The 14,615-nt window shown below is 37.7% G+C and overlaps 2 protein-coding genes across 2 annotated transcripts in view; both read left to right on the plus strand.

Moving 5' to 3' along the window:
- LOC140950299 (uncharacterized) overlaps positions 1 to 14,615 on the plus strand; it is a 176,650-nt gene that overhangs the window by 123,509 nt on the left and 38,526 nt on the right. The gene's annotated exons all lie outside the window — the stretch shown is intronic.
- Positions 1 to 14,615, plus strand: part of LOC140950276 (uncharacterized) — a 120,226-nt gene that overhangs the window by 61,579 nt on the left and 44,032 nt on the right. The gene's annotated exons all lie outside the window — the stretch shown is intronic.

Raw genomic sequence — 14,615 nt, forward strand, 5'->3', positions numbered from 1 at the left:
ATTTAAGGCTCGCTCCGTGATAATACGAGGATATCATTAATTTATGTTCTGTTCGGTTTCTGCTGTTCGTAAGATGGATTTGAGAAAAGGTTTATGTTTGCTTTTCATGATATAGATTTGAACGGTTTTGTTTGTTTAAAACGCGATGGAGTGACAGCAATATTGTTTGTTCGAAAACATGTTTAAAGCTACTTCTCGATGGCATTACGGTAAGCACAAGCGCAAGCACGAACAAGCACGAGTGCTCTTATTTCACCGTGAAAACGGCTCTACGCATTCCCATTTATGCTACCGTGTGCGTTTGTGTTCACTGACACAAGAGTCCTGTGGTTAACTGCGCTCTTATGCTTGCGCTTGTACTTGCATCGCCAGTGAATCCAGGGCCTAAGACTCCAGTTTGCAAAAGATTAGAAAACGGTTTCATTACGTCTTCTTAAAAATTATGACCAACTAAAATCCCAGAAATAAAGTCCTCAGCTCCACAGAATAACACCACCAACATTCATTTAGTCTTCACAGTCTTTCGCCGCGTGTTTAATGTTTCCACAAATTATGGATTTCTTATAATTTTATGACAGGAGGTATATGACTGGGCTGGTGCTATGCAAGACATTCCCTTATATTTTACGTTACACCGGGGTCAAACATTACTGACCCACGACGAGAGGGTTGGCCCTTTGGACGAGACTCTGGACCTCACGGAAAGAGTAAGTGGAGACCGAATTTTGTGTAGCCTCATCTCTAAACTGACGGAGTTATTTTATGGTCAAATAACCGAGCCTCGATTTTGTGAAAAGCCGAATTGGTGATTTTTGCGATAATCAAGCACCTTATTCATGTGGAAAGCAATCTCAATCTCTCTCTCTCAGGAATAATATGAGGCGGATAAACGAACATAAAATATTTTTTAGGTCAAACATGGGAAACCACTGAAATGCAATGTCGAGACAGGCGGCTAAACAGCAAAACGTGCAATTCCAATATGACGCTGTAAGATTCAAAAGCATAAAAAATATAACTGTGACGTATACGAACTTTTTTTGGTGATTGTTCTCCCAATTTTTCCACACAGGACGAGGAGGAAGTGACTTCATCTTTTCCCTCTGAGTTTAGAAAGAACACAATAATGTATGGTTCTATTCTACCTGTAACCAATAGAGCACCATGTTAGGGGAAAGCTGCAGAATCCGGCCCGGGAATGTGTCCGGAGGGGTGGTAACAGGTAGAATTGAACCATGCATGATCCGTGCATAATTCGTAAACTGAGAATGTATCGTGTTCTGTCGACAACAAAAGCACAGTTAATATAAAAAGCAATGAATAAATGCTTTTCAACGTAACACCATGTAGTTGAAAAGCTGTTTCATTACGGTTCGTAGCATTTTTGTCACATTTGTGTCAACCTTTTCTTCTTAATTACTCAGTCTTTTAATAGAGGTTACGTAACTACATTTTATTATACACTATGAATATTTGTATAAATATCGACGTATAGACGTTTTTGGCTATCTCGCCTTTTGGACAGCCGTTATCGGTGACCAAACTTATTATTAGTTCCTAAGTTAGTCTAAAGCTCTAATCCTCGGAGCTCGACACACTGCATTCGATCGAGGAGTACGTTCCCGGTTTTTTTTGTCCCACTGGGTTTTTTATTCCGGGTTTTCGTACCGGGTAGTGTATCATTCCTTTGATTCTACTTTTGTCACGTTCCATATTATTTAAATGTTCGTTTATGTTGAAATTATATTATTTCTGTAATTTTTTATATTACTTCAAGATCATTTGTATTGTTGAACTGTATTGCTAAGATATCTTGTCAATAAAGCACGCGCTGGTCCATTGTGTCCATTAGGCACCCAGCAAGAGTCACACTCCATTTATGTCGTTGTGTTTTCATTCGCGATTTGCGCGCTGTGCGAAGGGTAGTAATGAAAAGGATCTTTATAATACAAAGGTAGACAGAAGCAGATTTTACGCATTGTTGAACAGAGGTTTTGTCTACACCTATAGAGTAAAGACAGTTAGGAATATAAACGTAGTAGTGTCAATTTCCGAGATTAAGTAAGGGCCACCGATACAGGACCAGGGTAAAATTGTAATCGGTTCTATCTTAAAAATAAAGAAAAGCCCATTTCAAATTGGAACAAGAAAACGGGAACTGTATCCCACAAAGAACAATTGACTGAAAACTAAGAACAACAAAAAAGGGACAAGGGAAAAAGAAAAGAAATCCCCCATGACAAACGAAATCTCTGTAACTGAGTCAGGACGCGTAGGACCCCAATGTTCTTAGAAACTTTTACCCAAATGACAGACTTGAAACAGACTTCTCCATCAAACCACGACACTTGGGACCAGGTTCTTGAGAAGTTCAACCCAGACAACAGACTTCTTAATTGAGCCAGGACACTTGGGACCAGGCTCTCCGTGAGCCAGGACACTTGGGACCAGGCTCTTGAGAAGTTCAACTAAGACAACAGACTTCTTAATTGAGCCAGGACACTTGGGACCAGGCTCTCCGTGAGCCAGGACACTTGGGACCAGGCTCTTGAGAAGTTAAACCTAGACAACAGACTTCTTAATTGAGCCAGGACACTTGGGACCAGGCTCTCCGTGAGCCAGGACACTTGAGACCAGGCTCTTGAGAAGTTCAACCAAGACAACAGACTTCTTAATTGAGCCAGGACACTTGGGACCAGGCTCTTCGTGAGCCAGGACACTTGTGACCAGGCTCTTGAGAAGTTCAACCAAGACAACAGTCTTAATTGAGCCAGGACACTTGGGACCAGGCTCTCCGTGAGCCAGGACACTTGTGACCAGGCTCTTGAGAAGTTCAACCAAGACAACAGACTTCTTAATTGAGCCAGGACACTTGGGACCAGGCTCTCCGTGAGCCAGGACACTTGTGACTAGGCTCTTGAGAAGTTCAACCAAGACAACAGACTTCTTAATTGAGCCAGGACACTTGGGACCAGGCTCTTCGTGAGCCAGGACACTTGGGACCAGGCTCTTGAGAAGTTCAACCCAGACAACAGAGTTCCAAATATAAAATGTAACAAGCCGTGGGAAGTGAATACGAATAGACCCTTGTCCTTTTTTTTTGGTAATGAACTGTAACCATCTTAGTGTCAAGACTTAGGTGGAATTTAAGGCACCGCTAGTAAGTTGTTTGGCCCACTATTTGGCATTTCTGGGAAGTATTCTATACGTCGTGAGGGCTGGTTCCCTCGCTTCTCCCCCGCTAATGAATACTCGTGCAAAAAACCACTGAACGTCAACTTGTTGCATCACACAGAGCTAATCACCAGCTGCAAAACACATGGATAGGCAAAGTGACTCAATCTGAAGTTTTTTGGTTAATTTTGTTTTTAAATGTAAACGACAATGTCATCGTAAAAGTCCCATTGAAAAAAAAATTGGATACGGCCCGTGACTGGTCCGTTTCGGAGAACGGAAGTGGCTGCGCTAACGGATGAGATGTTCATGGCAGAGAAACGCGTGACAAAACCCTAAGTACGTTTTCGTGGGAGGGAAGCCAGGCTCAGGTGCACCGCAAATGATTCTAGTTTGAGATGCGCCAACTGATTTATCAAGAAGCAGATCATTTTAGGAAATTAAAGATTAAAGGGTGGTTATTTTCATTGACAGATGAAAGGGAGGACCCAGAAGAGGAGGCTGGGGAAGAGGAGACTGCGGAAGTGGCGCAAAAGAAAAAAAGAAAAAGAAAAGATAAAAGGACGACTGCTTCGCGGGAAAAGAAGAAAAAAAAAGAAAATGACAAAAATCCTTAGTTATTAATAATTTTTCCTACATTAAAGATAAAGTTATAATTAAACCAAGAAGTAAGACTGGGATGATCCCTGGGTATTTTCTTAACATGTGAAAACAACGCTATAAGATTTACTATTATTTTTATTCTTATTTCTAGTACTCAAGATGCATGAGTAGAGTTAATATTGGCTACAAAGAGGGAAGTCTTTGATATTGTGTATTTGACAGATGAAAGTGGAATTAAATTTGCTTAAAATGTTCCGAGCCTCTAAGATTAAAAATAAATCCAAAAGCTCACATGAGCGTGTCCATGGTGAAACGGTTTGGATTGCTCATAACAGAGTTGATTTTGCTTATCTTCGTTCATACATGTATATAAAGGAGTAAACTATTTAGCTCTTAAATGCCCATGTTCACCAACGTGACTTTGTGAGCGGGTGTTTTTGTTTTGAAACCCTTTCTTTGTCAAATTCAGAAGGTGTTTTGATTGGGCAGAGTGTTCGTTTTTTTCACGCATGGCCGAAGCGTCACTCTACACACACTGAAGGGAGAAACTTTCAACTTCGCCAAATTATTTTTCTGTAGTATAGGGCGAGCAAAGCCGCATGGGTGAACATGCGCCTTTTTTTAAAAGGCAACTGAATTAGCCCTTGGTTGCACGTGACGTTTTTGGCCTCTCTCGTTATAGCTTGAGTATCAGGCGTTTCTGAGTGAGAAGGGGGAAGAGAGAAGCGAACAAGGAGAGAGCTAAAATCTCCTCTCCGGTAGCCCATAAGGATGGCCTGATACTCAGGCTACCCTCGTTATAGGTTTAAAAGTAGAATAGTAATATCAAATCATTATATTTTTCTGTTTCATTAGTCAAGTGCTTCGTTAAAGCCCGAATACAAAAATGTATTTCCAAAAGAACATTGCATAGAAAATCAAAAACAGATTTGATGAGCGCTGTTAATATCATTAAGAATAATAATTGATTAGAGTCAGGTGTTAATAGAGCAGTGTGATTTTTTTTTTAATTATCAACTTTATTTATTGAGTGGTTACCATTAGTCGACGCCACACCATCCCATAATGATTGAGCGGCTATACAATAGTTAAGATAAAAGCTGCAACAAATGATTTTTTGTTAGTGTTATCAATTGTTCCTTATTTTTCCCCTCTTTTGTATGGCCGCTGGCTAAGTTGATTTGTGTGAGAACCTTTAATGTTATCCTCAGTTGAAATGCAAATAGAATTTTTCTCTTTCTTATCAAAAATGTTGTCGTAATTATTTGCTGGTGTCTTTTCAATCTTATTTTCCATCTTTAACCTTTTCTATCTAGGGGTGCCTACCTTTTACAAAAAACAAAAATTTTTTCAAAAATCTTGAAAATATAAATATGACTATTAACTTTTACATAGTAAAGAACGACCTGCTGAAATTTAAAAGAGTTCTCTGAAAATTTGAATCACCTCACAATGGTTAATCTGACGATTCCCCAGTGGAATTGCCCAAACCATGTAAAAGTTCTGGGAATTACCCCAGAAGACCCCAGAAATCTTATCTACACTCAATCCTTTCTTTGCCATTGCCCTTACAAGTAAAAAAGGTATCACATTATTTCCCTTTTCTGATATTTTGAAGCCAGTGCATGGTTATTTTTTCAGAGGATATTTTTGGGACATAAATTAATTTTTTGGGGAATTTACCCTCTCCCGGCAAATACCTTTCTAATGGTGTAATCCCTCAGAGTTAGTTTTTGAACAAGTCTCTACGAACACGAAAAATCGAGTCTCGTTTTGGGCCCTACGTTTTGGAGAAAAATCGAGTCTCGTTTTTTGCCCTACGTTTTCGAGAACGTTTTGGCCCCGTTTTAACGTGTCTCGTTTCTGAAACGAGTCATCGAGACAGGTGGGAACGAGTCTCGATTTCACGTTTTCGGTTGGACTGGTGAATACGTAATCGAGAGGCCTTAAAATCGAGACGATTTTTATCGAGTACTTTAGGGATACGTTGCCCAGAAACGATGAGTGATCCCTCATAACTATCACCCCTATACACCATTGCAACACCCGTCTGTAATAGACAAAGTGAAACCCTACCCAGTGGTTTATTTAAGTCTACCCAGTGAAAATTCAGCCTCCCCTATACCCAGCAAATAGTGTGTCTCTACACAGCTGATTTTTTGTGTTCCCAGTTATTATTACTTCTACACGACCAGTGTATTTCATTGTTCGTATTTGTTTAGAGGAAGTAAAAATGTAAAACATTATTAACCATTGGCAAAAACAAAATATGAAGGGAACAGGTAATCAATGTCATATAAAAAAGTGTAAATCGTTTAGTTCTTCTCGCTACAGCAGTATGTAAAACGTGTTCAAAGTTGCAGTTAAGATGTAAGGCCTAACACCCCTTTCCACTTTTATGGGAAGTACATAACTAAGAAGAAAAACCCAGTGGGAAATAATCCAATCCTGTGACGTTTTGAGAACCTAGTGAAGATATAGATTCCACTAGGTCTGTTATAATTACAGAGGCCAGTGGTGTATTACATGACTTCAAAACATCCGGTTATCGCAGTGGAAATGTCCATCGGATGAAGACGAGTACCATTTGTTTCCTTTTCTTCCTGGCATCAAAATCTAAAATGGAGGCTCAGGTATTCGCCATGAAAAGCCTGGAACTGGTAACATGTATAGGTCATATAGATAATAGAAGACATCTTTCAAGCGTATCGAAATTTAAGTTTCAGTCGAAATGGAAAACAGGCCAGTGCCGTATCAGAAAAGTTCAATTTATTCCACAATTTTATTTTTTCCTGTGGAAAGCATAGAAGAAGGCCTAGGCGTGTTCCATGATCCCAACCGAAAATTCCGATTTCCTGGTATGTACATGTATGGTAAGAGACCGGCAGCAAGAAACTCAAAACATCAAACTTTGCTTAGCACTTTGCTGGCTATTTGATATAAAACTTTTAGTAACTCTCTTAATTACTTGTAGTTTAATTCCCATGGCCACTTCGACAGATCCGAGCGAAGATTGCTAATAAAACTCGGGCCTTTAAATAATGGACCAACCCAACCCCGGATATATTCTCTCTAGCTGTAACGGGAAGTTACGTAGATCGAAAGGGGCTGTTAAAGAAACAAAAAAGGAATAAAAGAATAATGCTTTCATTTAAATCCGGCCCTTGTTTCTAAATACGAAGTTTCCAAAATGGGAATCGCTTCATGTGATCTATTGAGTAGAAGATTATTGAAGCGGAATGATGCCCGAAGCAAGGAAGTTGATTAGAGTTATGTTACGACTTTTTAATTTTTTATTAAATATTACGAGTATTAATTAAGACTTTTTTTGTTGGTGTGGCTTATCCCAAGTCCAATACTATTCCAAGGATCCTTGCTGTTTCCTGGCCTGCGAACACAAACGTATTTCCGGTCGTCGCTTGTCTCCACCCAAATACGTCTGATCTGTGTACGCCGGCTAGCTGTTCCCAAGAGGCATAACTTCTGCAGCAGCTCTAGTTCCTTGGACACGTCAAGCACCTGTAACCATTTTCTTAGGCTGGTTGACGCCATTCCAAGGGCGCCAAGACGGCTTCCTTACACTTCCAAATCCTTTTGAGCTCCCTCTTCAAATCTAGGGGTACTTTTCCAATCCTCAGAGATGCGTGTGTTGAAGGGACGTGCGATATCTATTACTAGACATTTCCCTTCTTTCTTCTCCATTACTACAATGTCAGGCTTGTTTGTCTCTCCACCGTCAAATCTGTTTGAAGCTTGAAGTCCCACAGTTTTTACACGGCCCTATAAGACGAGAGCTTCACAGCAGATCCTCATATGGGTTGCATCACGAGATGGCAACTTCCTTTCTGTGACGATGCCTTATTATCTCTTTTCATTTTCTTTTTTTTTTCTTGTTGTGTGTGTGTGTGTGTTTTTTAGATTATGGTTACCTTGTCAAATTAAACATTTTCACATTTCAAATGCGTTTAGAAATAAACTGTCTGTGTCGAACAGGATTGTTAATTTTCATTGGTTTATAGTGGCAGGTATGTTGCTGATTGTCACGTACATAAACATCTACGCCTCTTAATAAAAGGGACAAAAAGATGAAGGAATATTGAATCTTCATATTATCATAGTACTCATGGCATCTGTTTCATTCTAACACTCTACACTACCAAGGAACCAGAAAACGTTTTGAAGAAATTTAACGCAAAAGCAAGGATTTTATGAATTTCAAATATTTTGAATAAATAAAACAACTGAATTTAGGTTTTGACCGAAACACTAAGAATTAATTATCACAAGCGACAGAAAACTTGAATGCTAACGACTAAATTATTCGACTTCTTTTAAACCTTTTCAGGGAGTAGTTTCTTTACGAGTCACAGCCCGAGCCAACTATACTCATTGGAGCTTATACAATAGAAAATTGCATTGTCTGGAACCTGTTTTCGGTAATCGGCTCGCTTGGGGTTAGTTCTTTGTGCAATTTCTGTGTCCTAAAGTCCGCACAATTACAGTAGCATCAAGAGCCATAATCGGACCGACTAACATATATTAATTCCTTTATCATCTTTTCCTTACTTTCTTTTTTGATATTTTTTTTATTGTAAAGATAAATTGTAATATACGTACATTTTTTTAAGTTAACGTCTAAGGACTTTATCCTTTTACAATGGTTTGAATGAGCTAATACAAGAATAGCTCATGCCTTAAAGTATTGAGTTAAATAAAATGACATGACTCCTGATGAATTGAATTTCACGAAACATCTACATGTAAATTCTCGAACACACGCACACAAACAAAGAAATAAAACAACAACAACAACAACGACAACCACAAGGATTAATTGTGTGGTGCGTGTGCAAGCTATACAGCTGGCTATAAACAATAATTACTCAGAAAAAAAAACAACACAAAAAAAAAACAACACAAAAAAACAACAACAAAAACGGAATACATGTTAATTTAAGTTAGTCAATCAGGTGTACCTCGTCTATTATTAAAAAATTCGGAAAGGAAGCGAATCAAGTTGGTTTTTTTAACGAGGGGTATTATTTATGCATTTTGTCAATCTTGGGTGTGTGTGGAATACAGTAACGTAAGAGGAAACACCTCCTTCTCATGACTTCGGAACCTGTATTGTAGTGTGACCACAGCTAATCTTGGGTGTGTGTGGAATAACGTAAGAGGAAACACCTCCTTCTCATGACTTCGGAACCTGTATTGTCACGCGCGCTTTTCTCAGCTGATCGATTAACTGTACTTTGCACATGGAAGAAGAACGATTTCACAGTACTGTTGTGTGGTTTACACAAAATAATGAGAAGTTTTGTAAGTCATGTAAGGGCCACACGGTAAAGGCGCAATTTGCGGCGTTTTTTAAAGAAATTACGTTTCCATTACGTTACGCTCTTGGAATGCGGCAATTGCTTCGTTCGATCCCATTGCTTTTTTGTGAGACATACGCATTGCATCATGGGGCAATGGAGACTATATGTTAGTTTGGCATGACGTATCACTACGTGTACTTCCTGCTTGTGCCTGCGACCATCTTCCAAGTTGTGATTCTGGATAAAGATCCTTTTAGAATTACTTGAGCTGCTGTTAGTTCTAACGACTTCAAGGGAGCAACCATGTTGCTGGTTGTGTATTTTATACCTTTTTTCCTAATCTGCCATCAAACAGGTTAGTACATAGTTCGAATAACTGAAAGGACTCTTTACGTATACTATCAACCAATATTTTAACAAGCATTTCTTATGAGATAATATTATTTTAGTCACAGTACGAACACAAGATAGTCTTAGAACCTGAATTTGTGGAAAAAAAAGCCACTCAGGGCGGGTTAAATAGCAAGGAAGCAATTCTTAGCAAAGCGTTACTTTTAGCTACATGTAACAAGCAGACTTTTTTTCGAGCTGTAATCAAACATACTTCAAAATAATGAGCGAAAGGAACAAGTCACTTAGAAGTTTTTGTTTTGAAGCTTTTGAACATCTTGTGTATCCCAATGCTGTTACAAATAAAACTAGATCGGGGTTTAGTGATGAGTGTAAGAGTGTTAAAAGCAGAAACTTTTTTAGATTAATTATTATGTTTTTAAACCGGACGACATTTCCATGCAGAACTATTAATAACTTACATGTAAGCTTATAGGTGTATGAATAATATTGAAAAATTGTATAAGACTTACATTTGAAGCTCCACTTACAGTGTACGGCCAGTTTGATTGTTCCTGGTTGGTTAAAAAGAATCATCAACTAGCAACTGTTGTAGCCTAAGTTTTAAAATTTATAACAGCCACTTCCTCTCTTCAACAATTAACCATTATTTTGAGCCCTCAAGTTGGCCATTGTGGATAGCTTTAAATTTGTATGTACTCATTCAATGTCTGCTGTGATGATTTTACTCTGAAGTTTAGATGTTGTAGCCCAGTGTGCAGTATGAACTATTGCTCTTGTCTGCACAACAGGCTTCCCAGAACTAGATTTATACAAATTTAGTTGAGCCATGGGCAAACCCATAACCCACTTGACATGCTTTGCTGGACCTACAGTTATAGCCTTCCCCAAATTCTCAGTTTTTTTATGCAACTAGGAAAACTTCTTGACATTCATCACACTGCCTTTTTGAGTTCATTTTTATTGGCTTATCCAGAGTTACAATTGTATTTTCTTACTGCCTACAAATAGCAAAGTCTAGTCTACAGTACAGGCCATGGGCATTGCAGCATTACACGCGTGTTTCATGCGTGGAAATCCACCATATTGCACGCAAATTCCATGAGAAAAACACTTGTGAAAGTCACTCGTGTAAAAATATACACACAAAGATACATGAGAAAATACACGCAAATTAGGAAAATTTGCTTGTAAAACTGTACACGCAGATTGTTATAATTTGCATGTATTCGGTTTATTTGAGTTCTTACATTGCTGGCTGAGCGAGTGCAGTTGTACTTGTGCGGGTGGCTTTAATTTGTTAGCTGATAGCATAAATCAAACTTTTGAGGCACATTCAAATGTTAGGATTTTATGTCATCGGGCTAAAAGTGATCCAAGTTTTTTGACCGAATGAACATTGTTTTTAATATTTACATGTTCTTCGCTTGAATCTTCATTTGTAGACTTCACAGAGGTTATAAAAAGGTTTCAACTAAAATCAGTTTTAGTTATCAATTCACATCTATTTTGATGGACCAACTACTCTGTAATGTGACGCTGTAATTTGCATCTCTGTTTTGGTGAAGGATCGCTTCTACGAGTATTTTGTTTAGGGCATTTCATCTCCTACTATTAGTTAGCTCGCTGCTTTGAATTATTTTCTTCTGCAGCAATCTCCTTTCTCGTTCCTGCAATGTAGGTCCAAAATGAGAAAAGACTTGTTATTTTGACAAAAATTTAAATTTCTTTACGCAACACTGGCATCACTCAGTCGCGTTGTCTGTCTACGTTTAAGCAAACAATCCAGCTTTACTGCAAGAACTAATTTTAGTTCCCAGGTTTTAGTTTTACCTGCCAAGGAAAGGTTTTCTTTTAAGGTCTATGTTTTCAGCAAAGAGTGCTAAATTCTTGTCAAGGGCAAACAAAATAACACTTTATTTTTATTGTTTACACAAGCTTCTATTTTCGGAAAATGCACGGAATCGAATTACTTTAAATGTTGTCTATTTTCAACAGACGGTGCGTCACAAATAACATGCAAATTTGGAGGGAAATTGTATCCAAGTTTAGTAACGCATTGAAATTTTTAAGCAACAACTGAGGACGTAATTATCGTGAAGCTCAACGCTAATTCAATGTCAGGATAAAGGCATACATAAAAGAGAAACCTTGTGTGGTCTGTAAAATTTAGTGCCGATCGTGCGAAATCCGGGGTGAAATCAAACCTTCTAGTCATTCTGATTGTTCGAACTCTTGCTAACTGGAACATCGCGCTTACTCAAGTGGATTTTCCCTGGAATTCCTTCATACAGCCAGTCACTGTAATTTACCCTACCAACATTTGTAACTCGAAGTAATTTTTGTTTTCCTTCAGATCATTTCTCTACAATTTTACCCTCGACAACTTGAACTATGTGTTATAAACAAGTCTGAACTGAAAAAAACAGTGTACTGAAGTCCAAGCCCGAGTGTCAGAGTGCCTGCTATGCAAGCTAAAACATTGAACTTATTTCAAAACAATAGTCATGGCAAGTAACATGCATCCAAGTTTACATGTAAAATAGCCCTACAGCCAACACCCAAGGAAATCGTTGATTACAAAACATGATGTTCGTGATCGTAGCATGATCATAGTAAGAGAAACTGTACAGTAAGTTGTTTTCTTTTTCACGGTGAAAAGACGTTTTTCTACAATGTCGGTTTCTAATTTATATCAGCCACATTTATTTTACTGTTACACGCAGCTTGCGTGTATTTTTATAAGGAAAATCAGTCACCTTAAAAATACACTTAAATTTGCGAGTAAAAAGTCTGCTTGTAAAAGCTCGTGTAAAAATTTACATGCCAGTTTTTTGCGTGGATTTTATGTGGAAATCCGCCATATTGCACGCAATTTACGGGCGTGTAAGAGCTGCAATGCCCGTGGCCTGTACTGTACATTGGCAGTGTCTAGGTATAAAACAAAATATGCACTCCAAAAGCTATATAAGCTTATATAAGTTGTACAAAAGAAAAAAAAACGTCAAAAAAAAACAACAACAACAACAACGACAGCAACAAAACAATGCTGAGATTAACTGGAATACAACAGGAGGGTGTTTTGCATGCGCATGTGTGCATCCGCTAAGCGACAATAGCGTAGGCACATCAGATCTGATGGCGGGAGATCAAAAACTCGCGTAAAGTTACAGTCCTTTCAAAAGCCATTTTGTTGGAGTTTAGAATATCGTACTTTGACAAAAATCGGACGTTTTCTAAGCAGGATTTTTCAGCCGTAGGTTTTCTTGACCTTTTAAAGACTTTACAGACTCAACGCCAAAACTCACTGTTCCCGTATTAAGTCTGATTTTCACTTGCAAAGCAATGCGTTTCTGTGGTTTTATTTCCAAACTCATGGTTTTACTTTATACAGTGTATCTAGAGACAAGCGCATCGTAGCAATGTTCAGCTACTTTAAGAAAAGCAAAAAAAAATTTTACTATGCAAGGTCCCTTGTTAAACTGATCTTGGAAACACCTGTTTATATATGCCACAAAAACATGAAATCTATGGAGTTTTTTTTACAGTTTTTTGAAAGTTTTCACAGAAAATATATATAAAACATATTTCACAGGAAATGAAGAATGGATTGAGTCTGAGACAGTAACAATATTACATGTGATTATGTAGTTAGTTGAGCATTTCATAAGCTCACTTGCAGACAAAACAAATGCACATACCCTGAAAAAACAAACAATACTTTATACAGCTTTCATTTTTCTTTAACTATAAAAGATACAGAGATTTTTCTTAAGCTACTGTTTTGAAGTGACTCTTGAGTAACAGCTCCTGTGTTCCAGAATCGATTTCTTATTTTTAATTTATATTTGATGACAGTAGTGATCCATTAAGAACAGAGAATGCCCATCACTCCAAAGATCTAACTGATGATGTTTGTTCACCTTCAAAGCTTCTTAAACATAACACAAAAAGTTTGTTAGAGGGGTGCATATAATGCTGTTTCGTCAAAATAGAAATACTACTGCTAAAGGTCCCAAATGAGTTGGAATGCAACAACAAACATGACAGAAATGGATGGCGGTAAATTTGTTTGTTATAAATGTTTCTTATGAGAGGTTTTTACTGTGTCCAGATGAACCCCTTATGTAAGTTGTACATAGAACCCTATGGGAAGAATTACATGTATCAAGCAGATACTGGTGCATTAAACAAGAATAAGGTTCAATACAGAGGAGAATGTGAATGAAATGTTTCATAAAGTAGCATATCAACAAATGTAGTATCCACAAAATGGTAGCATTTAGGAATAAATGTATTTTTTGCAACAGAAGCTAGGATTTATTTAAAAGGTGTATTGATAGTGTTTCGTTTCGTGCTATTTTGGGCTTGTGGAGTTAGGCTAGATTTTCTTTAAAATGCCGAAATGTTATATAATTATATTTGCATAATGAAATGTAAACAAACGGTATACAATCCAAATAAGGTGGAAAAAATCAGAATTCAAACCGATTGCTGTAAGTTTCTTTCCTTTGTTTGACCAAAATGATAGAGTTTTCTTATTTTCAAAACACAATCTTACTGGCATCATTATACTGAATTAAATTTATAGTTGAAGTACATGTATTTTATTTCTCAACGAAGACGTACCGGTGAAGAAAGCTAAAATAACTGCAGAATGCGATTTTTCACAGCCTTCATCAAAGCACCATTCATAGAAGTATTCTTAGTTCATTAATCATTTGCTTAATGTGGGGAGAAAGGCAAGATTTTGAGATAAACAAGCCAGCGAAAGGGTGAAAAACAATTTCACAGCAAAATAGACACTTATTTTACCACTGTATTCCTGAAATGATTTTAAAAGATTGATTCTAGAGTTATACTGTTGAGAAGAATTAAATATCCATAGCATGATTTTTTAACGGAAAACTATCATGAACTGACCTTTTCCTGCTGCTCAAAAAATGTGCGCGAAATGTTAGGTCATAACAACATTCAGCCAGCATCTTGTCTTTGATGTACTGTTTTATGAAAGGAAAGACTGTCCTCTCAAGGGCAACAATGAGGCTACAATAAACTCACTTTCAGTGGAGAAATACCTCAATACCTTAAAGAACATGCTTGTGTAATGTAGCTACCAATAATTATACATCATTCAGCTCCAGAAAACAGCCTGCAAATGCTGGTAGT

The sequence above is a fragment of the Porites lutea genome, chromosome 10, assembly GCF_958299795.1.
Source record: "Porites lutea chromosome 10, jaPorLute2.1, whole genome shotgun sequence".
In the NCBI taxonomy this organism is placed as follows: domain Eukaryota; kingdom Metazoa; phylum Cnidaria; class Anthozoa; order Scleractinia; family Poritidae; genus Porites; species Porites lutea.